The sequence below is a fragment of the Phodopus roborovskii genome, unplaced genomic scaffold (genome assembly GCF_943737965.1).
Source record: "Phodopus roborovskii unplaced genomic scaffold, PHOROB, whole genome shotgun sequence".
NCBI classification, from domain to species: Eukaryota; Metazoa; Chordata; class Mammalia; order Rodentia; family Cricetidae; genus Phodopus; species Phodopus roborovskii.
This window is the reverse complement of record NW_026126571.1, coordinates 15,479,901-15,504,039: the sequence shown is the minus strand read 5'-3', so window position 1 is coordinate 15,504,039 and position 24,139 is coordinate 15,479,901. Positions and strand designations below refer to the sequence as shown.

The 24,139-nt window shown below is 36.7% G+C and overlaps 1 pseudogene; it reads left to right on the top strand.

The window, feature by feature from the left end:
* Positions 1–617: 617 nt before the first annotated feature.
* Positions 618–23,632, top strand: LOC127235875 (E3 ubiquitin-protein ligase Praja-1-like; annotated as a pseudogene).
* Positions 23,633–24,139: the final 507 nt, after the last annotated feature.

Genomic DNA, 24,139 nt, shown 5'->3' with positions numbered 1-24,139 from the left:
AGACTAAATAAGCCTTGAGATTTAAGCTAGTTAGCAGCAATATTTCCTGCTTTCTGCTTTTGTTCCTGTCGAGCTCTGTCCCAGAATTCCCTCTGCAATGGAGTCTAGGTCATGAGTGTTGTAAGCTTTGTGACCTGGTGTTTTATCACAGTATTAGAATCCCAAAGAAACACAGATTTTAGTACCAGGTCATGACAGATAAAACAGTATATTTTGGGGAGGTTTGTCGCGGCATTTGAAATTTGGACTAGGAAAACAAGTGTTCAGATGTGAATGGGCTGTTCTGTGAGACTTTGGAAGAAAAGAACCATTGCGAACAATGACCTGTAATGTAAGGGAAGCCTGTAATGTAATGGAAGCCTGATTTTCAAAGTTTCTGGGGAAGTAAGGACTCTGTTGCAACCATCTGAATGATATCTTGGATTAAAAATCTGTGTTTCTAGTGTACTGGGCCTGAAGAGTTGGCTGTGATTAATTGGATATGGGAACCTTTATTTGGTTCTGACCATCTGTTTCTGGTTAAGAAGTTTGTGATGATTTAAAAGAACAGGTTTCATTCATAATCTTCTGGTAGCATTTTCACAGGGAAATGTGGAAGCTGTGGTTCAGAGGAGACCATGGTTATATTGAGCTGGTATCCAAATTTGGTAATGTGTCATGGAGAAAAGCTCAAACCTGACACTCTGAGAGGGCCAGTATCCCTGAAAAGAGCTGAGGAGCGGCTAAGGCTGAAGCTGCAGCCAGATGGGAGTGGATACCCTAGCATTTTGAAGATGATAGAACCACTGAAGGCGACTGTGTATAGTGGAGCCAGTCTGAACCTATGAGACCAGCTGAGTACACTGTGAAGAGCAGAGCTGGTGAAGGGGACCTGCCTAAGTCCTTTGTTGCCTAAAGAACAATGAGTAAATCTCAGAAGTCTGACTGCTTTCAACTGTTGCATTTTGGTTTTGCTTTGATTGTTGCTATGCCCTGGTTATTCCCTCTTAGAATAAGAACTTACTTAGCTTATTTTGACTGTAGAGGAATACTTAGTTATTTGACTCAGATATTTTATAGAAAGCAGTTTTAGAGAGGCTTTGTATATTTAAAGGGACTGAATTTTTTGTTAAAAATAATGTTTTCCTTCTTACTTGTCTTCTCTGGATCTGTGGATTGTGATCTGGTTATTCTTTGCTTTATACCCAGTGTTCCCTTATTAGTGAGTAGATACTTTGTCTTTCTGGGTCTGGGTTCCCACACTCAGAAATGACACCTGGGGAGATTGCATGGGATTGAACCAGAACCAGGCATTCTGCCTGTGGGTCACAGGTTTGTAGCCTTGTCTCTTTGTGGATCTCCTAACAGTGGAACCACGATCGATCTGTAGTACATGGATGGCTTTTTGAAGCCTATTCCATATGGTGGGATGCCTTATTTAACCGTGAGGAAGGGTTGGGGATGGGAGGGTTTTCTTGGTCCTGCCTCAACTGAATGTGTTAGGCTTTATTCTCTCCCCATGGGAGGCCTCCTCCTTTCTGAGGAGTGGATGACATTAGGTTGGTGGGAGTTGGGAGGGGACAGGGGGAAGAACTATGTTTAAAAGATTTTTTTTAATTAAAAAAGAAATTAACTTCTTTATGCACTGTATTCTGATTGGTTTTCTCTTTCCTCACCTCCTCCTAGATCATCTGTATACCTCTACCACACCAGTTCTTCACCCTCTCACAGATATTGCCAACATCCACATGCCAGCTCACAACTGGCTATAGCTCCAGTTCGAGGGGTCTGACAACCTCTCAGACATACAGGCAGGCAGAAAAGAAAGAGAAAGGAAGGAAGGAAAGAAAGAAGGAAGGAAGGAAGGGAAAATAAATAAAAAAAGTGCAAGGACACACAGAGAATCAAAACCAGCAATAACAAATGGGAAAGTATGTAAAATGTAAAGACCAGGAAGATGAAAAATAATGTGCCCAATCAAAAATGCCTTTGAGATCTTTTTGTGTGATCATCAACTGCGGGGCATAGGCATACTCAGTTAGACTCCATTGGCAAAAACATTTCCTTTGCAAGCAGCTCTCAATTTGAAAGAGCTTCTACGTTTAGGATGGGAGCTCTTGTCTAGTTCTCTCTCTCAGCAGTGGAAGCCCCTTGTGGCTTGAACCTGTACAGGCCCTGTACTGTTAAATTAAACATCCCATGTAGCACTAAGTGTGCCAAAGTCTCACTCTTTGTACTCTTTCCAACTGTGTATCTCTGCATTAGTTACCAGCTACAGCAAGAGTAAGTACATAGCATATTTTCTTGATTTTCATTGATGTGCATAAATCCAGGTCACTTGGGGGGGGGTGTCTGCAGATGTTGTTATGGGTGGCATAAAAATGTAGACTGAGAAAACCTTACGGGACAAGTCAGGGAGTAGCTTCCCCTCATAAACACAACTTCTGCTAATTTTAATTCCTATATGTAGGTTCCTGCCTAGACTTCTGACAATGACTTTCCTAAGTGATGGAGTGCTACCTGAGTGTTATGAATTTTTGATCATGGTGTTTTTGGGTAGCAGTAGAAATTCTAATAAAACACCTCTTTTTCAGAGTTTCGATGATAGAATACTAGTAGTATGGACACCGAGGGCAACAATCAATATATGGAACTTCCTGAAACTGAAAAGCTTTAATAAGACAAAGGACATGGTAAATAACAAAAATGACAGCCTTAAGAATGGGTAAAGGCATTTGTAGTGTTATATTATTTATGATCTTTTAAAGCTTACCTGAGGATTCAGAAAAAAAAAACTCAACCACAAGCCATAGAAGCCAGGCACACCTTTAATCCTAGTGGGCAGATGCTAGGAGGTAGTGGTATATACCTTTAATCCTAGGATTTAGGATTAAGAGATAGATGGACCTCTGTGAGTCCAAGGCCATCCAGATCTATACAAGATTGACTCAGTCTAAAAGAGAGTTAAGGCTAACACCTTTAATCCCAACATTAGGGAAGTATATAAGACAGAAGCAATGTCTCAGTAAGGAATTCATTATCCAGCCACACTGAGGAGAGTTTACACTCTGAAGCTTAGTGAGAGTTCATGGAGACAGGATCTTCCCATTCAGCCTGAGCTAGACAAAAGAGCTAGTGGCCAGCTGCTTTTCTCTTTCTTTCTTTCTTTCTTTCTTTCTTTCTTTCTTTCTTTCTTTCTTTCTTCCTTCCTTCCTTCCTTCCTTCCTTCCTTCCTTCCTTTCTTTCTTTCTTTCTTTCTTTCTTTCTTGATATTCAGCTTGAAGGTTGTACCCCAATATCTGTCACTGGGTCTTTCATTTATTCATTTTACACCAACCCACATCTGAAGCTTATTTTATATATATATATATATCTCAAAATACAATACAATTCAATTTAAAAATGGGTTACAGAGTTAAATAGAATTCTCATCAGAATAATCTCAAATAGCCAAAGGACATTTAAGGAATTGTTCTAAATTCTTAATCAACAAGGAAATGCAAGTAAAAATGACTCTGAGATAGCTTCTTTCACCTGTCAAATAGGCTAAGATAAGAAAAAAATTACTGAGGACAGTTTATTTTGCAGAGGACTTGACATCAGGTGAACACTCCTCCATTTCTAGAGGGAGTGAAATTTTGCACAGCCTCTTTGGAAACCAGTATGGTGTTTTCTCAGAAAATTGGGAATCATGCTATCTCAAGACCCAGTTATACCACTCTTGGATACATACCCAAAGGGCACTCAATCATTCCATAAAAACACCTGCTCAACTTTGTTCATAGTGGCATTATTTGTAACACTTAGACCTGGAAACAACATAGATTTCCCCACAATCAAAGAATGGCTAAAGAAAATGGGGTACATTTATAAAACGGAGTATTTCTCAGTTATGAAAAAACATGACATCATGATATTTTTAGGCACATGGATGGAACTAGAAAAAAGACCATCCTGAGTGAGTTAAACCAGATTCAGAAATAGAAACGTGGTATATCCTCACGCTTAAGTGTTTTACACTCATAAGGTGTAAAACACAGCATAACCAGACTATAATCCACAGCTCCAGAGAAGCTAGGTAACAAGAAGGACCCTAAATGGAACACAAAGATCATTCAATGAAGGGTATTTAAAGAAATCTCCTGGGTAAATTGGGGGCAATGGTGGGAAGACAGTAAAGGGAAGGGTAAGGGGGATGAAACAAGAGGGAATGGGGTGTTTGTAAAGGGCAGACAAAGTTGGAGGGCATTTTAAGAGATACCTTGATATAGAGAGATACTATTGGATTAGGGAGAAGCCTGGTACTTGGGAAATTCCCAGAAATCCACTAGGATGACTCCAGAGCAAATACTCCTATCAATAGTGTAGAGGGTTCCTGAATTGGCCTAACCCTGTAATAAGACCTGTCAATACTGCAACCATCATCGTAGAGCCTTTCTCCAATAAAGGATAGAACCAAATGCAGCTATTCACAACCAAGCACCTGGCTGAACTCCAGGAATGCAGTGGACAGAGAGAGAGGATGGAATATATGAGCAAGGGAGGCCAAGATCATGATGGAGACATCTACAGATACAGGTGGACACGGCCTGTGGAAACTCATCAACTCTAGACCAACAGCTGTGGAGCCTCCATGGCAACAAACTAGATCCTCGTGTGTGGGAGACAGTAGTGAAGCTTTGACCATGTGAGGGGAACTGGGGCAGTAGGACCAGGATCTCTTCCTGGCATAAGGTAATTTATTGGAGCCCATTCATTCCCTATGGTGGGATGCCATGCTGAGCCTTATTGAAGGGAGTAGGGGCTTGGTCCTACCCCAACTTAATCTGACATATTTTGTTGAATCTCCATGGGAGCCCTTGTTCTTTGGGAGGTATGGGAGGGGGTGTGGGCAGGGGGGAAGCAGGGGGTGGTTGGAGTTGCAGTATGAGGGAGAACTGTAGTTGGAATCTAAAATGAAATCTAAAAGTAAAATATAGTTGCTTAAATGAGATTCTTCTAGGCAACAGAAAGACATATTTTATTTTTTAAAACATTCTTCTTCCCTGTATGTTTTAATTGGAAAGTCGAAACCATTAATATTCAGAGATATTTTAAAATGCATGTTTTCATAGTCGTTTTTATGTTTTTGTTCTTACTCATAATTTGTGTGCTGGTAATTATAGCTTCATTTATTTTATTTCTAGAGTCTCTGAGCTATGTTTATTTTTCTCTTTAGTCTGAAATATGCCTTCTAGTATTCTTTTTAGGACTGTATGGAAGATAGGTTTTTGTTGTTATTAAGCTTTTTGTTATGAATGTTTTTATTTTTCCTTCAATAATGGCAGATAATTTTTCTGGGTATAGTGGTCTATGTAAACAGTCATGGCCTTTTCAAACCTGTAGTACATTCCTGTGTGTTCTTCTGGATTTCCATGTTTTCACTGAGATATCTTCTATTATTCTGATGGGTTTTCCTTTTGATTGACTTCAAACTAAAACTAAGCATAAAACATAAAGATGGACATCACATTTAGTAGAGGGAACTATTAATCAAGAAGATTGTACACTCATAAACATATATGCAACAAACACCTGTGTACCTAATTTCATAAAGTCTGTACATATAAGGTAATACAATATAATTTCATGTAAATAAAATAATACAGTATATTATGGCATTCTGACAAACCCTGAGTTTAGTTTTCTTCCTCCCTCCTGTTACATTTAATGTTCTCTAAGGTTTCCAATTAGTACCTTTGTTTTATTGTATGTTGATATTTACTTTCTCTAGCAGTCTCATCCCATAAAAGCATACTACCTTTTGCTTTCATTGTTTCTGAAGTTATTCCAGCATATATGCTCACATAGAAATTTTTAGAGCAAGGATCCACAAATGAGAGAGAACATGTAGCATTTGTGTTCCTCTTTATGGGTTACCTAACTCAATGTACTACTTCCCAATTCCATCTATTTACCTACAAATTTCATAATTTTATTTCTTCCTTACAGCTAAATCGTATTCTATTATGTATATTCTTCACAATACACTTATCAGTTGGAAAACATTTAGCAAATAACAGCTGAGTAGGATGTTGGGTCTTATGGGCATTTGTCAATGAGTGGTATGGCTGGGTCATATTGGATAGAATTAGTTTTACCTTTGTGAGAAATCCCCATACTGGTTTCTAGAGTGGCTATACCAGTTTGCAATTATATCAACACTGAATGAAGTAGAGTAGTGTACTGTGCACTGTGGACTATGATCCATTTGGGGGTGGAATGATCTGTCACAGGGTCAAATATCAGATATCCTGTATATGAGATATTTACATTATGACCCAGAGCAGTAACAAATTTACAATTATGAAGTAACAATGAAATAATTTTATGCTTAAGTCATTACTGCAACATGGGGAACTGTAGTAAAGAGTTATAGCATTAGGAAGGTTGAGAGCCATTGACGCAGAATATTACAGAAAGTCACAACTTATCAAAATGAAGAGAAAAAGAATGATTATAGGGTGCCTAAGACCAGTGGATACATCTACAAAAAAACATAACTCCGGTATCAAGGCTCAGAGAATATCATGGAAGAAGTGGCAGAAAAAAATTTAAGTGCCAAAGATTCAGAAAGTGTGCTGTGAGCTCATGTCTCCCAGAAAAGACTAAAAAGATACACCAGTGATACTATATCTATAATTAAGGCTGCCTAAATAGTACCTGAAAAGCATCAATACTGATAGATAGATAGATAGATGACAGATAAATAGATAGATAGATAGATAGATAGATAGATAGATAGGTAGGTAGGTAGGTAGGTAGGTAGGTAGGTAGATAAGCTAATGGGGAAAGAGGAAATCTCCTGAGACCCTTTCTACGACAAAGAACTACTGGAAAATACTGAGACAGGGTAAGTTATTCACACTAGGGCTGTGCTCCTTATTGGTTTTCCAATGTCAAGGGTAGTCTTGAAATCCTGTTTATACAAGTAATAGGAAATGCATTCAGAAGGCTGTATATATGTTTATGCATATATATATATATATATATATATATCAATAACAATTAAAAATGCCATGAATTTGAATGAGAGGGGAAGTTAAATTCAAGTAGTTGAATGGAAAATCAGAGAGAGGTGAATGCAGTTTATATTTTAATTTTAAAAATAAATATATATTTAAAAACCATGAATATTAAAAGCTAGGATCCACATATATACAAACATATATTTAAAAAATCCCTCACAGAACTTGACTTTCTGAATGTATCTTGAAAGTTAAGGTGATTTCCAGATTTCTCCATCTTCCTAGTTTCATTTTTCTTTGTGGCTGAAGAAAAATCTACTGTATTATGTGTATGTATCATATTTTCACTATGAATATATCTCTTGTTAGAGTTATAGCCAACTCTACTTACTTTTTTAAATAGAGTGATATTAACTTTCAATGTATACATACCTCTACAGTAGTATATAGCCCTCTTGGTAAATTCTCAATAGTAGTAATGTCAAGTTATATAATAGTTCTATTTTTTAAGTTGTAAAGAATTGTACATATTTATTTCCATAAAGGCCTCACTAATTTACATTACAACAAACTTCTAAGAGATTCATACAAAGTCCCTCACAGAACCAGGAAGGGAAAAGTCCCCCAGAGCACAGGGGAAGTGGGGGGCAGCGAGTGGACAGAGAAGTAGGAGAAAACTAGGTGGAGGAAAGGAAAACACATGCAACTAGGAAGATTGAGTCCAGTTAGGAATAGAAGACAAGAGAGAGAGAGAGAGAGAGAGAGAGAGAGAGAAAGAGAGAGACAGAGACAGAGACAGAGACAGAGACACAGAGAGAGAGAGAGAGAACATAAAAGAGGGAGCCAATATTGGTTTGAAGATAAAATTGAACACAAAGAATGATCTAGAGAACTACAAGCTGCTGCCAACTAACAATTTGAGCTTCCATGGAAAGGCTGTCATAAATGTCCTTCCAGGATAGTGAGATCAACAACTAACTTATCCATGGAGCCCTCATCTAATACCTGCTGGAAACAGGAGCAAACACCCATACATAAACACTGAGTCGAAGTAGAACTCAGATGCAGAGGGAGAGGACTAGACCAGGCTGCAGAAACACATACAGAAAGCTTACCTGAACAAGGAGGAGCTAACGGGCCACCAGACTAATAGCTGGGAAGCCAGCATGGGACTGACTCAGGCCCCCCTGTGTCTCAGCCAGAAGGACTGAGCAGTCTAAGGGACCTCAGACAGTGGAGCCAGGATGTATCCCTGGTGCACAAAAGGACTTTGCGAACACATCCCCCATGGATGTATAACTGCCTTAATCTAGAGACAGGAGAGAAGCCCTAGTCCCTACTTCACATGACCTGTCAGATCTACATGACTCCAACTGGATGGCATTCCCCTACATATGGAATTGGGGTGGGGGGATGGGAGTGGAGGGTGGTTAGGGTGCATGTGAGAGGGCAGAGAAGGTAAAAGGGAGGGAGGGATAGAGAGAGGGAGGGAGAGGGAACTCGGATCCACATGTAAAATAATAAATTAAATAAAAAAAAATGATTTGACTCAAAAATTTAAGTTGAAGGACAAGTTACTGGGGAAAAGGATTTCTATTTTTGTTTCCACAGAAAATGAAAAACGGTGGATTCCTTCCAGACTAATGTGGTTTGATCAAGCCATACTGCCTGAAACAGAGTACCAGGTGATCCTACACTCAAAACAGCTGGACAAAGCAGCCTTGCAGACTACAGCCAGGATTTCTGTATCTTCTTAGAATCCCCCATGACAGTGCCCCTTACCAGCAGGAAGTAGTTGGGAAAGAACGATGCCCAAATTCCAAAATATTGTCTATAAATGTTTGTTTTCATTTAAATGGACTTGGTTATAAAAATAAATAAAAATAAAAAAAAACAATCAATGACTAATGCTTCTCTTTTCCCATGAAAGTTATTAGTATTAATATATTTAAAATTATATTATTTTAATTTCTGGACTTTGGTTTCTAGTATAACTCTGAAAACAGTTCATTACTTTTTCTTAAAAATATAGTTTTTAAAAGGCAATTTAAAAATTCACATTGAGACATCCTAGTAAAAGATATGAAATTTTCTATCAGTTGTCAAACTTAATAAGGTTGTTATTGCAATTTGGAATATAGATTATTTCAATAGATTACATACTCATACACACACATATATGCATATATTATATATATATATATATATATTATATATATATATATATATATATATATATATATATTCTACAATTGGTATTTTTTTTAAAAAAATAGTCTTTCCCAGGGAAGAGAATACCAGCTGGTTTTCTAATATTAAATGGTCAGCCCTGAAAATACAAACAGAAGTTACACTATACAGACTAAATGAATTGTTCTTAATAACATAGTGATATATGATATGATATATATACATATGTGGAGATATGATATATATATATATATATACATATATATATATATGGAGAGAGAGATGTTGAACTGAGTTCATCAAGTTTGCTTGTAAAAGATTTGATCTGTGGAAGATTTTCACTGGCCCTTTTTGCCATTTTCTAGTGTGGATTTTCAGTAATAACCAAAGAAGAATGTTTTACAGCTTTTTATCAGTTCATAACAAGATTTATGAGAAATAAATTAACATAGGATGGCACATATTGTGAAGTTAGTAATAAAAAGCAATTAATTTTTGAGCAGCTCATGAGATGGTTTGCCTTTGCCTCTTTTTCCAACTACTATTGTCAAATGCCTGAGCTGATTTATGTAATTTGTGTAAGAGCATAGTAAAATGTGGAAGTTTATAGTGTCTGTTTCACACAGAGAACTAATAATGGCATTTTCTTCTCAAGTAATTTACAATAAAGTATAATATAACCCAATGAAACAAAGTGTTTTTAATATAATACAACATATCATAGACCTGATTTCGCAGTTAAAAAAAATTATCTTTACACAATTTTTAAGTTTTAAGGTTTTACAATACCACAAGTGTTTTACTGAGTCTCAAATTAATTTTTATTAATTTCTTTTGCTGAGATCAAGCAAACATTTATTAAAATATATAATCTAAAGACATTTATGACATTTTCTTGAGTCACACATTTATACAATGTCTATTATTATCTAACAGTTTTGTCTTAAGGTTTCTATTGCTGTGATTGCACTATGACCAAAAGCAAGTTGGTGAAGAAAGGTCCTATTTGGCTCATATTTTCACACTGGTTGCAGACACTGAAGGAAGTCATGAAAGGAACTCAAACATGGAAAGCACCTGGGGGCAGGAGCTGAGGCAAAAGCCATGGAGGGGTGTTGCTTACTGGCTTTGTACTCATGGATTACTTATCCATCTTATATAACCTAGGACTACCACTGTAGTGATAGCATCATCCACAATTTGCTTGACTCTTCCCCATCAATCATCAATTAAAATAATGCCATACATCTGGATCTTATGGAGGCATTTTCTCAATTGAGGTAGCCTGCTTTAAGATGATTCTAGCTGTGTCTAATTGACACAAAACTGACAAGGACAAGTTGACAATTGAATTGAATTGAATGTGTAAATGGAGAAAGTATAAATTGTTCTTTTTCTTCAGGGCTATAACATCACTATGTTCCTGAGATTCTGACTTTTTATTTTTAAAAAATGCTAAAAGTACATACAGGAAAAAAAAATCTTAAACAAATGGTGCTGGTCAAACTAGGTACTGGATAGCTGTAGAGGAATTCAAATAGATCCTTACTTATCCCCCTGCATGTAAATTAACTCCAAATGTATGAAAGAACTCAATACAACACCTGGTACACTTCACCTAATAGAACAGAAAATAGGGAAGAGCCTTGAACTCATTCTACAGGAAAAGATTTTCTAGCTGTAACATCAACAGTACACAGCCATTATAATCCTAACCATCAACAACAACAAGAACAAATGGAACCTCATAAAACTGAGATACTTCTAAACAGCAAAGGACACCATCATTAAAAAAGTAACAGCCTACAAATGGGAAATATTTTTCCATACCGCACAATAGATAGAGGGCTAATAACAACAAAAATATATAAAGGACAAAAAACTGGATGCCATGAAAACAAATCCTCAAGTAAAAATATTGGGTATAAATCTAAACAGAAAATTTTCAAAAGAGGAAACTCAATCACCTGAGAAACACTTAAGAAATTTTCAACATCCTTAGTCATCAGAGAAATGCAAATATAAACTTCTTTGATATTTTATCTTACACCTATCAGAACAACCATCGTCAAAACAACAAATGGCAGCTCATGTAGGAGAGAATATGGAGTGGGGGAAACACTCATTCATTATTGGCGGGACTGCAAACTTGTACAGCCACTGTAGAACGCAGTGTGGTGACTCCTCAGGAAGGTGAGAATAAATCTACCTCAAGATATGGCTATACATCTTTTGGACAAATACCCAAAGTTCACTCAAATAACCCAAAGCCATATACCCAAAGAAAAATAACAAAAGATTGTTTATATACCTAAAACACTTATTCAATAACGTTCATTATTGATCTATTAAAAATAGCCAGAAATTAGAAACATCCTAGATGGCTGTCAGTAGATGAATAGCTAACAAAAACATGGGATGTTTGTACAACAGAATATTATTCTTCTGTTAAAAAATTAAATCATAAAATTTGCAGATAAATAGATGGAACTAAGAGAGCAAATCATCCATTGTGAATCAAGAAAGACTAAGAGAGACAAATGTGATATGTATATGCTTACATGTTGGTGTTAGCTGCTAAGGCATTGATAAGCAAGTTATAATCTATAGAATCTCCAAAGCTATGTATAAAGTAAACATTAAAGAAGGCAGGCAGATATTCCTAGGAAAAGGAAATACAACCCAGAGTTATGAATATTTGATAGGGGTGGGAGTGCTAAAATGGGAAAATCAAACTGGGAGGAAATGAAAAATAGGTGTGAGGAAGGGAATCTTGGGGTGGACAGCTATAATAATGGGTCATTTGAAGAAGAATATGAAGCCCTAGTTTAGTATATGCTTCCTAAATGATATCAATCTGAATGAAATTGCCAATCACTGGGGTAAACAGAGCCCCAACTAGGCATCTCTCATCACTTCATGAAGGTTTAGTATAGGGACTAGGTTACATATAATCAAGTTGTGTGGCAAATGGATCCCAGAGAACTCTCAAACAACCCAGGCTATTGCAAAGTTTATAGGTTGTTCTCTCCAAACTGATGGCAAAGTCCTATTGCTGAAAATATCACTGACACAACTCTGTAAACACGGAGAAGTTGATCTGGTGCCTATTCTCTTTGTCCTTACTGGCTAATGTTCTTGGTCCTGGAATGTACTCAATACAAAAGGAAAATCATAAACACAAACCCAACTATAAGTGCTATGATCTACTATTGGTGTCCTCCCTGAAAGTACACTACTGGAATGGTAGCACAACGGTTATGGAAATAACCAACCAAGATATTGTTTGAGTTAAGGACAACTCCATACCTGACTCTTCCTGAGTGACCAAGACTAGAGAGACCAGAGATCTAGAGTAAAACTAAATATTCCTGTTCTACAAAAGGTACTTGACAATAAACTTACTTGTAATTACAATCTTCTGTAGTCACAGAGCAGTGCCTTGCTCAGGCATCATCAAATAAGCTTCCTTCTCTAGCACATGAGAATAATTACTGAGACCTAGAGCCAGACCACATGCAGATAATGAGAGACCTCAGAATACCAAATCCTAAACAGAAAGTCTCCACCAAATCCCTCTCCTTAGGGTGCTGAAGAAGAGAAAGAAGAGAATAAGAGCTAGGATGGAGGACACCAAGGAAATAGGGCCCTCTAAGCATTGCAGTACCAAACATATATGAGTTTCTAGAGGCTGCATGCACAGGGCCTGTGAGTGTCTTTAACATGTGGGGTCCTAGAGTTGAAAACAGAAGGAAGCACATGTCCCTGTCCCTAACCTAGAGACTATCTCCAATGTACAACCACTTGAAAAGTAAAAATAGCTTTCTCCAAGAGTCTCCCTGTGGAATGAAACTATTATCCTGTTGTCAGTAGATGGTCAGCAAAAAAGAAACTCAATGGTATTTTGGGGGTTCCTTGTCCCACAACATCTGTCAGACTTTTTTAAAAAAATTAATTTATCTTACATTTTTTAAAAATATCTTGTGGCATCTGGTTTTATACTCCTATGTGATTCTGGAGTACACTAATGAATGGGTCTCTGGAAATATATGTTTCTTGTGCCTTTTATTGGGCTAATTTATATGCCTTGCATTTATTTTGCCCATCCTGATTTTAGCTTATTGTTATCCCTTAGCTACCTGTCAAGAGGCAAAAAAGACAGATCTGGATATGAGGGGAAGAGGAGAGACATTGAAAGTAGTAAATGAGGGGAAACCATAATCATAATATATTCTAAAAATTTATTATCAATAAAATAAACAAAACTGTTCCTGTGATGTTTTAGTTTTGTTCACAGTAAATTCTACATGACAAATTATTTCTTTAAAGTAAAAAATTGTGAGGATTTCTAGGTTAAAAGGTCATACGAGTTTTAGTAAAGTAGAAATGGCATTACTGCCTAATATTGAAAAGACAAAGGACACCATATTTTTAAAAATGCTTTGTACAGTTACTTTAGAGTAAATGTTAACAAATGCAAATGCTATTAAAATAAATTAATGTTACCATCAGTAACAAAAGAGTTGCAGAAATGAACTCTCAACTTTCTTTAAATTTTCCAGTTTAGCATTTTTACTTTTCTGCTTAACACCATGTATTAGATTTCATATTACAGCTCCTCCATACATGTTCAACTTTTTTACATCGCTGTATGTCTCATTGCCATTTGCACAATTCATGCTTAAAACTGCACAGCTAGTTAAAAGAAATTACCACCAAAGATTAATCTCATAATATTTTAGGCAATGTTATTGTTTTATGTTTGGCTTCATGCTTCCCTAGGAGGTGGGGTGAACACATCAGACTATCTTTTTGACTTGTTTTATACAAGCTACTATGGAGAGATAAAAGTGTGTCATTTGCTATATCAGGCTTTGAATCTAAGAACCTTTCCACCTTTGCAATGAATACAAACTGTTGGATACTTAAAGATGGTGGGAATTGTATGGGCAGAGCCCATTCATCTGTCCAAGATGGTTCTAAACTGGGGAAACCTAACACTGCTGCCAGCTTTCAGAAAAAGCAGAAAGATGGTCAGTCAAAATCAAGCATGTCCATAGATTTCCCATACTAACTTTATTCTGCAATCCAAAAATAACAATAATTGTTATTATGTATGAATAATATAGCAGTATGTTATCCATGAAAATGTAAGTGGTGCACTACAATTCAATAAAATACTATAATGGGGGTGAGAGGGATGGCTGTAGAGATGGCTTAAAGAATTGGTTATCTTCCAGAGGACACTGGTTCAATTCCCAGCATCCACATGGCAGCTAACAATTGACTATTACTGCAGTTTTAGGGGACCTGGACTCTGTAGGAAGTGCATACACATGCTACACAGACATACCTGTAGGCAAAACATCATCTACATAAAATAAAAATTAATTAAAAATACTACAATGAAAATTTCTGTCATCTGGAATTAAGCACACATCTCTACTTTGAAGTTACACAGATTTCATCAGTTCCTGCCCATCTGAAACTCATTTTCTGCACAGTCAAAAGTAAGATCCAATATACTGATATCAGTATAATAAAATCTCTGAAAACTATTTGTTTTGGTGTTTATGTCTGCATTAATTTGCCTGTTCTGCTAATGCCACCCTGATGTATTCCCAGTTTTCATGTACCTATGAGTATTGTTCAGAGTGTTGGCATTGTTTCATGTTACTGTACACGTATGTGCAACACAATCCATAGATCCTTGTTTCCTGAGGACTTTAAGTTGTGGTGTCTGGAAGACAGTCTCATCACAAGTGTTAAATGTGCTTTAGAATTAAGTACAGTGTACTCAAACTTTTAGTTTTCTTTATTAACATAAAAATTGCTTTGCTAACCAGGGAGTGGTGACACACACCTTTAATCCCAACACTTGGAAGGCAGATAAAGGTGGGTCTCTGAGTACAAGGCCAACCTGGTCTACAGAGCAAGTTCTTGGACATCTAGAACTACACACAGAAACTCTGAGTTGAGAAATAAATGAACAAACCAAATCACATAGGTACATTTTGTGATGAACATGGTTGGAAGTATAATTTGAAAATTTATTGGCAATATAAATTAAATTTGGTAAATTGACTTCTTTATAGGATTGACTATTTCTATCCAAAAAACTTATTCCATTTAACTGAATTTCTTTTATTTCTTTCACAAAAAATGCTAAATTGTGCTACTAAAATTGAAACATATCTATAATTGGAATGATTCTCAGAGCCCACATATATTATTCTATTGACTGCTAAGCATTTTTCATTATATTTACTCAGTGATTATTATTAATGTGGAACTGTAGAGTCTCAAGTTCTTCAGAGTCAAGAGAAGACATGTGAAATGGAGATTTATGATGAATCATTGACTCAAACTCTTATGGAAGTTAAGTCTGACATATGCAGCAAACAGGAACATAAGTTTTGTAAATGAACACCCTGTGACATTAAGGGTTCATGGTGTGGGTATCGCTCTGCAAGACTGGAGTGCACCACAGCAGGGATGAGAAGAACCAAATGTCGTAGCTAAACCAGTCAGGTGGGCATTGTGTATCCCAACCACTGCTCTGCTTTCTGCTTTGTATAATGCACTGGCATGTGCCTGTTCACATCCAAGAGAGTAACTGATGTATGCAAGGCCACCAATTTAAATTTCAAGGTTTTCCTGGAACAGTTTTCACAGACATACTTGAGACACTATTTGATCAGATGAATGTTCTGTGTCTCAGCCAAGTGACACATAAAATTATCTGTAAGAGTAAAATCACAATCAAAATTTTAGCATACAATCTTATCATATTCAGTAAAACTGTGAAAGTAGCTTTTATATTTAAAATTCCTTTTGAATATCTCTTGAATCTCCTCTAAATGCCACAGTGTTATTGGCTGGAATCTGTAACAGAGACTTAGGGAGTAAAATTAAATCATTGAGGACATGGTTGCACAAAGTAATGTTTCTCAAGCTTTAGATTTTAGCCCCTTTGACAAGCCTCTGTCTCCAAAACTATTTACATTTTGTTTCACAACAGTAACACAATTAATGTTACAAGATAGCAATGAAACTAAATTTAGGGTTAGGGTCACTACAACGCAAGGAACAATATTAAACTGTCATAGCATTAAAAAGGTTGACAAACGCTAGGATAGAGTGTATGGACTACTTTATTTCTTCTGCATTTTGGAGTTACAAGAGACTTTGAAAATCAAAATTAGTTCAGCTCCATAAGATGCATTCAAGATATACTTTCTAATATTATTATAACTTGGAAATTTTCTTAATAAATCTTTCTTTTGCCACTTGAAAATTTGGTGTTAATCTCTGACAAAATCATATTGGATTTAATTCATGTTCACAACCAGGTTTTCCACTCTTGTTACATTTTTGCAGTGATTACATATTCTCTATTTCTCCTGGAATATTACTTCCTGCACTTCCTGATAACAGTCTGTAAAACTGTCTGTTTAGGTAATACATTGCTTTACATATTATTGCCTTTTTATACAAAAATGCTGGTGACCTTTCTTATACAACTCTAAGACCATATTTTTTAGGCTTATTATCTCATTAGTTATTATTAATGAGATCTTTGTTCATCCAAATTACTAGTTTTATCCAAGTATAAGTAGTCTGTCCATATTTATTCTTCTACTGTTTTTGGACATTCAATTATTTTTATTCATGTAAATTACTGCATTGGTGAGCTCTTTAAGTCGAAATGGAAAAATAAAGTGATTTTTAATACTTACTGTAAGAAATTAATTGTTGGTAGTATCAAACATCAATTCCTTGATTCTTTATATTAACATATCAGTCATTTTCACTTTGCCTTTCTGAGTATAAAACTCAGAGTTCTTCATGCTGAACCTCTCATGTTTTATTTCTCATGTGACACTTTGGGAGGGGAATTGGGCACCAAATCACCAATTGAGAGACTTTACAGTACTTGACATAAGACCTGCAGTTGCTAGATCTGACACTTCAAACTGTATGTGATTTACCATTCTTGCCTTCAGAGTCCCTCTGTATCTTCCTGTCTCTTTAATGATGACACCACTGAGATGAATTTGGCCTTATGCAGCATCTTGATACATAACAACCATAATCATCCTGGAGTTACCACAGCTTATTTTCCTCACACATTTTCCTGGCCAAAATGATGAAAATTACTGTGGTTCATGGGACATTTTGACCACAGCCAAGAGCTATCAACACTAGAAACACATCTTAAAGCTTTGATACTTGGCTCATACAGGCCAGACACTGAAATGTAGATTAAGTTATTTTTGTCTGGACTGCTACATATGCCCCATCCCTTGATGCATTTTGAGGATCCATCAACTTTTTCTAGGCCTGCATCCCTGATAAAGGCATTCTGTACAGCTCTAGATCTGTTTGCTTTTATTGTGTACATAGGCATTTTCCACTTGTTGTATTTAGCTCTGCAGAGCATTAACATAGAATACAGGGCATCTATATGGTATGTTTTATTCAACATCTTTTGAAACAATATTTCGAGACATTAAGATAATTTTAAATCAATCACAACAGTATTCTTACTTTATTTATAATCTAAAATGGTGTCTGAAATATATATATATATATATATATATTTAAAATCTATGTAACTAGATAATTAAACTGAATTTTATTAAGTAATTGAAATTATTTTGCAAGTATCTTCTCCTCATACTTACATGTGTATTTTCATTCTCATTGAATTAATGCAAAATTTGTTGAGCATTTTTCTACATATTCTTATTTCCATCACTGAACTAAATATTATGAATTATTAGATAATATGAATGAAAAGAATTCACTTTGCATGGTATTAAAGTATATAACTATGGTGGAAATAGTAAATCATATATAGGGGTATTAAAAATGTTAATATCGTCCATCTGAAAAAAATTAACTTTTTCCAATGGCAGGATATCAAATCGTAGTATAAACTGAGTATTCTCAGATGAATTGAACATAATCTCACTTTCCTATCAGACTAGAAGTGATAGAGCTAGTTATGCAATGTTACTTCTTCTACATCTAGTTACACCTTCACAACTTGATCTATAAAAAGAACACTCAGAAGTACTTGATGGCAACAATAAGCAGGACTTCACTGGTTTTACTACAGAATACTTTTATTATTTTTGAGCGGAGTTGTACTTATAAAAGTGTTTACCAAAGTGTTGAACCACAAAGGCCTCTAACATCTATGCTCATCACATTCATGATTTTATCATTTCCTATTGTGTATCATTTAATCTTAGTTGATTTATGAGAATGAATTCTAAGTATAAAAATGCACTGTGAAAATTGCCAATAGTATGTATGTCACATTGAGGGACTAACCTAGAAATTAAATGAAAAGTGATTGAAAACAATAAAGGTGGAAAAGCTATAATGATTATTGATGGTGAGTGAGGCACAGCACATCCTACAACAGATACAATTCTGTAAAACACAAGCAAAGGAATAGCTTCACTGAAGGTGAGGAGGTAAACATTTCTAGAAAGACCAGTTTTATATATGATAAAAGTTCCAGTGAATGGGAATGAAGTTAACTTAGCTATCTTTTTTAGTACTTGAACACTCAAACTCAGGTAAAGGTTTTGCATGTTTGTGAATTTACTGTCCCTTCTGTGTGAAATAAAACCATGGGAGGTCTTAATAATCACATAATGGGAAAGTACTGTGAGTTTGCAGTGCTGATGTGACAGAGATTGAATAAACTCTGATCAGCCCATTTGAGGAGAAAATCACTTTCAAGAACAAATCTATAACACAGAAGAATTCTATCTTTTGTGGAAACTGATGCCTTAAAATGTTTTCACTTATAAAAAGAAGCCAAGTCAATGGCAAATTCGAAGGTCTTTAAGGACAGGATAATTGTCTTATTTGTGGGCAGTGTGTCATGCTGCAAATAGAAGACCTCTGTCATCTGCTACAGTTAGAAATGCAAAATTTCAAGTATAGCTGCAAATGTAAGCTACCTGCATCCCTAATAGTTTCTCAGGCCACTCTTGCAACAGAGAAAAATACAAAGAGACTGGTGTAACTCAAGTGAGATTACAATCTGATGGGTCATTGTAAGACCCTTTTATTAAGTAATGTCAAAGTCAGTGAAATAATACCATTTGAGCAAAGAAACTTCAGAGATTCATTCACATTTTCAAAGGATTCTCCAAGAAAAAAAAGTTGTAAAAATCACCAAAAGTGTAGTTTAAATAGAAAAAAATTGAAGTTGGATATAGATGAGGGTGACTTAAGAAGGTTCAAGATGTTTCTGGGATTGACCAACAAAGAGTTGTTACAGATGGAAAAGTAACACATACTTAACAAAAAGGCAAAAGTAAATTTCAGGAGAAGAAAATTCACAAGGAAATATGTAATGTTTAATTTTCTGAGATTTTCTTGTCTCTTTAATACAATCATTTGCAGTCCATCATTTTAATTGCAAATGATATATATTTATTCTTCATGGCTGAAACAAAATCTTCAGTTGTATATATCTACAATTTCTCTCAATCATTTATGATTCTAAGATACCATATAGCAACAATAATGAATCCATATTTTATACAAATGTGTACTAAAATGAATAAAAGGAAAAGATACATATCAAGGTATGGTGGGGGGGAAATGCGTGTTCAATACACACATATGTGCTATAAAATCCATGTCCTATACTCCAGCCTTTATCTTACCTCTTTACATAGTAAATAAAAGTATATGATTTCTATGAACTAAATTATATTCAATACAGTAGATGTGAATAGATGTTGATTATGTACTTTTATACCTCTGTAATTAACCCCTGAGAGCTTGTAGGAATCAATGTTGGTTGAATGAATTATGAGCTAGGCAAGTTAATGTCTATTCCACAACCACATGGTATAGTACACTTTTTTTCTTATAGACACTGAACAACAGTTTCAATAGCAACAGGTGGTTAACAACTAGCACAATACAAACAATTATTGTGTATTCTCACCTTCTCCTAAGACCCAAAATATCACCTATCCCATACACCTGGATTGTATTTAGTCACAATTGTCCCCAGTATCTCACAAGTACAACAAACATATAAAAATAATATAAGAGTGGGAAATGGGGAAATTAATAAAGAAAGTAAAGAAATATTAAACTAATTAAATGATCAAAATATGAACAGCTCATTCTAGTTCTATCAGCATGATAGCACAGTTTACAAGTTTATATATATATATATATATATTCTGGGCATTGTATTTACTAATCAGAAATTAACTAAACTGATGTCATATCCTCACAATCTTTTGTTTTATTTAATTACTGATGATTTCTGTATTATTATGTTATCTTCATAAATTTAAACTCTGGGCATGGAAGTATTTCTCATTCCATAATCTAATTTGTTAAGATGAAATGTCACAATAATAACTTGAATAACAATCCCCACCAACATAATAGCTTATTTACTTCTTTGTTATTTTGATATCACCAAACAGATGACTATACTCCATAGCCCATGGTACTTCAGGGAGCAGTTAGTTCAAAGATCAAATAGCCTCATTTGATATTGAAAATTTAATTTTTATATATAGAAAGATACCAGTGCAGAACATTTACAAGAACCCCAACAACCCAATAATCTTTTCTTTACAAAAATTCTCCATTCAACAAAATTGCTTGTTTCATAAACCATATCTCTGTTGTGAAAAAATGATCAACCAATTCAGAAACCCCACTGTCTACCACTGAGAGCATTGTGTTGTTGTTGATGAGTTATAAGGTCACCAAAAACCTTTCAATATAGCAAAACAGGTCATACAGAGTGGTTGCTAACATACAGAGAAGAGAATAATTAACCACAAAGTCAGTTCGAAGTGCATTCTAAATTCTAAGAAACAAAGAAACAAACAAACAAAAAATAACTCACAAAACAGTAATGCCTATGAGACAAAGTGAGATGATACATTCCGGCTAAATAAAGTTATATAGAGTATGTAATCTCTGGCTTTTTTCCTATCGATATCGGCTGGAAGTTTCCATTTCCCCCCCTAGTTTTTGGACCTCCATTTTCACTGCATCTTGAAGGCAAGCACCATTAGAGAAAACATTTTATATGTTAAAATACATTTAGGGAAAACTGCATTATTGTACCCCACATATTTGTCCATCATGCCATCCTGGAAAGATATTTATTCTTCAGTATCAGAACCCTCCTTGAGAAATACTTCTAAATCTCTAAATAAACCATAGTCCTACCTATCAACCATCAGACAGAATCCTACATGAATGGTGTCGCTCAGAGACCTCTTCTTTTTGAATGACACATGGCCTGTGTCATCAATTCACCTGGCTCCTACACTTCCCTTTCCTCTTCCATAGCATTCCCTGAGCTCCATGTACACACAGTTTGGCTGTGCGGTTCTGTATCTGTTCCCATTAGTTTCTGGATGAAGTCTCCCTGATGCGGACTGGGCTAGGCACCAATCTATGAGTATTATCAGAACATCAGTAAGAATACATTCATTGACTTTTTTCCCCAGTAGTATTGTGTTTGATTCCATCCTAGGTCACTGGGCTATCAAGGGTGCAGCTCTTATTGCTCCAGGCAGTTTGAAGCATGAGCTCCATCTTGCAAGTCTCAAGTTAGATCAGTAATGGGTTGGCCATTTACACAAGTTCAGCACTACTACCCTAGCACTTCTTACAGGCAGTGCATAGTGTAGGTTGAAGCGTTTGTGGCCGGTTTGATGTCCCATTCCCACCACTGGAAGCCTTGTCAGGAGAACACGGCCCATAGAATCAACAAAGCAGAGCTGTAGTCCGGGCTCAGACAGACTCAAGAGATAATCATGAAGCCTGAATGAGTCTGTATACTAAGTCTTCTGTGTATCTTATAATTGTGTGACTTGGTGTTCTTGTGGGACTCCTATAGGGAGTAGGGCTTGTCCCTGACTCCCTTTCATCCTTCTGGGTTGCCTTGTCCAGTCTTAATATGAGGATGTGCGTCTAATTTTATTATAACTTGTTATGCCACATTTGATTGACATCCCAGGAAAGCCTGCTGTTTTCTGGAGAGAAACGGAGAGGTGGTGGATATGGGGAGAGGGAAGGTTGGGGTGAAATGGGAGAATTGTGGGGAGGATATAGTGCAGCTGGGATGTATTATATGAGAGAATTAAAAAAAAAATAGTTCCACTTGGATCCTCTCAATGTAGAGATAAGGATGTGGAGTTTCGCAGAAACCAATACTGGCACCATAGTGTGAGAGCTCTTGTAATGAAGATAGCAGTTTGGAAACTCCCAGTATAAAAGTACACACTTACGGACCCGGAGCAGCAGCGGTGGTGGTGGCGACCGAAGGTCCAACAGCTCTGCAGCTCTGAGCACGCGGCTGGCCAGGAAGTTTCAGGCCATCCACGAGCCAGCAGGAAAGGATTGCCAGCCAGAGGAAGACAACATCAGAAGTCCCGATGCACAGATCAGCCCCCCCACCCCCCAGTCAAACCAAGAGGAGCCGGTCACCATTTGCCAGCACACGTCGTCGTTGGGATGACAGTGAGAGCTCTGGAACCAGCCTGAATGTTGAGAATGAGGATTATCCCAGGTATTCTGCAAGAGAGTACAGGGCCTCCGGGAGCTGAAGAGGATTGGCTTATAGACATACGGACACTTTGGGGGCACGTGATAGTGAGGAGGAGGGGCTGGGCCTGTTGACAGACTGCCAGTAAGAGGAAAAACTGGCAAGTTTAAGGATGATCCAGAGAAGGGGGCAAGATCTACCCGCTTCTCTAGTGTTAACCATGATGTGAAAGAGGAGCTTGGCAAGGTAGAACCCCCTCCTGCCACAAGGTGCTCTGCTAGCAGAGCTGAGTTTTTGAAGCAAAGTGGCATGGCCTCTCAGATATCATCTGCTCAAGGCAGGCCAGCAACAACAGCATGGAGAGGAAAAGGCAGAATTTACCAGCGCGTCCTAGCAGGGCTCCTGTGAGTATTTGTGGTGGTTGGGGGGTGGTGGTAAACACCCCAAAGAGTGCAGAGGAACTGGTGGTGAGACCAAAAGTCACACCTACATGGCTCTCGAAGTGCGCCTGGCCCAGGCGATGGAGACTGCCCTTGCACACCTGGAGTCTCTCACTGTTGATGTCGAGGTGGCTAAACCACCTGCAAGCAAGGAGAGCATCGATGCGCTTCCCGAGATCCTGGTCACCGATCAGTGGGCCAGGAAATGTGCTGTCCCATCTGCTGCAGTGAATATGTGAAGGGAGAGGTGGCAACTGAGCTCCCGTGCCACCACTATTTCCACAAGCCATGTGTGTCCATCTGGCTGCAGAAGTCCGGCACCTGCCCCGTGTGCCCCTGCATGTTCCCTCCCCCACTCTAAAGGCCAAGGCTCTTTACTCAGCCTGGCTTTTTTCCCTATCTGAAACCCACAATACCACAGGAGCCCTCTTTCAAAATTAACATTGGCAATGAAATCATTCAGTCAATTAGACTAAACGTGTTGATTCCTTATGATTATTTCCATGTGAAAATGGTTGTGTCAATTACATTTAAAAATTATCCTTTCTTTTAGAAGGTAGAAAGGGGAAACTAAACTTTCCAAATACTACTTGAGATTGCAGCAAGAATATACATTTTCTAACATGAAAGTTGAAACAAATTGTATTTGTTCTGTAGACTATGTTGTTCTTCTTTGTTAATGCCAAGCAAGTTTATTTGTTAAATATGTTGGAAAGATAAAAATCACTTGTGTTGCATGTTATGGGTTAATGTTCCTGAATTCAATGGTGTAAAAGCTTATTAAAGTTCTTCTTTTGATTTGAAAAAATAAAAAGTACACATTTGCGACAATGAGCCATCTATGCCAGAGCTTACCTTATCAATACTTTAGATTCTTCTCTTTCCTGGAAAAGGGAAACACTGAATGCAGCTTAAGATGCTGGCTCCTCAGAGATCATTTCCCCACTCTTTTGCAGGGT